Here is a 2,256-nt window from a genome sequence, read left to right on the forward strand (position 1 = left end):
CATTTCCGAATAATGGGATCTTTAAAACGCCGTTTGAGTGTGTAACTGGGAGTTTTAAAATTGGGGCCCCTAGCCGCGTTGCGTTGGTTGCTCTTGGATTCCGAGGAGCATCCGAGTTTTAGAATTGGGACAAGAGCAGCGTTGAGTTACATGTTCGGGACGCCGCAGTGGTGAAAAAAAGTCACAGGCCTGCGCGGCACACGCAGCACAGTCACAGCGTAAGCTGGTGGAGCGGCTCAAGAGTAGCTCCAATTTGGGCACCACGCGCAACAGGATCTTCGCGGCACTATGTTCGCCTCATTTTGACGAGAACGGTCTGAACTGTCCGCTTAACCTTGCACTCGGCCACGCAATGCTTGAAACAGCGAAGCTGGGCGATCGTCGCCCAGCTTCGCTGGAAATTCCAGCGGCAAGAAGATTTATTGTCATAGTTTCTTGATACGAAGCGCAAATTACGGCTAGCTTAAACATGCAGCTTCTCCAGTTAAAAAAGGCTTGGTATGCTTTGTAATAAAATAATGGCAATGTTATTATTTGTACGACGTTTTTCTGCCGTTTTTTTTTTTTTAAGCCAAGGGTGGTCAAATGTCACCGGCCTGAGCTCAGCTAGCATCTTCTTGCGTGGCCCTGAGCCTAAAAATTCCGAAATCCACCCAGCACACAGCAAGCTTGCTCTACAATCAACGTTTCTTTTTTATTATTATTGTGATGGTTTACGTGCCAGAACCACGATCTGATTATGAGGCACACCGTAGTTGGGGACTCCGGAATAATATTGACCACCTGCGGTTTTTTGACGTGTACATAAATGAAAGTGCAAGGGCGTTTTCGCATTTCGCCCCCATTTCGATCCCGCGAACTCGTGCTTAGCAGCCTAACACCATAACCAGTAAGCAACCAATATGATTAAGCGATACGAGACTGGGATGGCTGCAATTCACATGACTCTCTTGGCTATCTCGCGATATCTGCTCGCCCGTGAGAGTGACCCAAGACGGCTTTGGGGACCCACACTAGTTTTGGATTGGTGAGTCTTTGCTCAACGCGAAAGCAAGAACCCAACACTCCTTTGGGTTCTGCGCATGCGCACTTGTGACCCACAATTTTCTTCTGTCCTCAAGCTGCTTGGGTCCCCAATTCTAAAACTCCCTGATTTGCGCCTCTAAATATCTGCGCCAATAGCAATAGCAACTAAGAATTGGTTTAGTTTTTCTCGCAAATGATGTCCGCCTTGGCCGATATCAATATGCGGTGACGTGCTTCGAGTAACCTTTGCGGGCTTTTTCTAAAAAAAAGTGTTCGAAGTAATAACCGAAGACACTATATAAGCTGTGATCACAGAAGGAGGAAATAGGAAAAGACACCTTCTTCGCATAGAGCCTTACAGCTTACACGACGCAGGCCGAATAAATTAAATCTCTTTTGCGACTGGGAAATGAACGCAACGCTGACGAAACTCTGTCGTGTCAAAATTGTCCGCTGTCTCATCCATATGGTTGTGCCGTTTCTGTGCTGGAATATAATAACGCTATGTCTTACGAACTGCCATAACAGTGCAATATTTCATTACATGGTTGTATTTCTCCTGTATAGCAACAGAGAAGGGGCGCCACGATTGCATTGTTTATGATTGGTAAATAATAACGAACGCCGACAGCCACGTGATCATTGCACGCACGCGCAACAGGCCTGTGCAGACTCCCAGGAGCCATCGGCACCGGGGTTCCAATAAATTGTGGCCGTGGCGACTCCCACGTTTAGGGGCTGCTTCTGCTATTGTATGTGGTACAGTACTAACACTAAACTTTCTTTAGGTGAATAAAAAAAAAAAACATCCGTCGAGCCGGATTCGAACCAGCGACCTATGGATGACTGCCTCGAAGGTGCCTCTACAGTCCACCGCTCTACCAACTGAGCTATCGACGGAACGGAGTTTCGTCGACGGCCAGAATAACTTGACGGCGGCCACGCCTCGTATGACCCACTATAAGGAAAGCGTATTGCGGAAAACTGGTTCAGAAAATGTGCCGGGATAGCTGCGCGTACTAATGACTGTGTATAAGAACCGCCAGTGCTGATAAAGCAATACTCTTTATCGAGACCAGTAGGGTCGGCTTTCAGGACTGGAGGAGGTGCGTTTATTTGTTTAATTTATTAAGATCACGACATGCGCCCCGAGGAGCAATATTGTAGCGGGAGTAAATGACAAGATTTAAAGAAATATACACCCTGAAAGGTTTACAAACAAAATAAAAA

General features: G+C 46.8%; 1 non-coding gene across 1 annotated transcript; it reads right to left on the bottom strand.

The window, feature by feature from the left end:
* Positions 1-1,834: 1,834 nt before the first annotated feature.
* Trnay-gua (transfer RNA tyrosine (anticodon GUA)) lies at positions 1,835-1,926 on the bottom strand. The gene is given in 2 exon segments: positions 1,835-1,870; positions 1,890-1,926. It is a non-coding gene; the product is annotated as a tRNA-Tyr (tRNA).
* Positions 1,927-2,256: the final 330 nt, after the last annotated feature.

The sequence above is a fragment of the Dermacentor silvarum genome, chromosome 8, assembly GCF_013339745.2.
Source record: "Dermacentor silvarum isolate Dsil-2018 chromosome 8, BIME_Dsil_1.4, whole genome shotgun sequence".
Lineage (NCBI taxonomy): Eukaryota > Metazoa > Arthropoda > Arachnida > Ixodida > Ixodidae > Dermacentor > Dermacentor silvarum.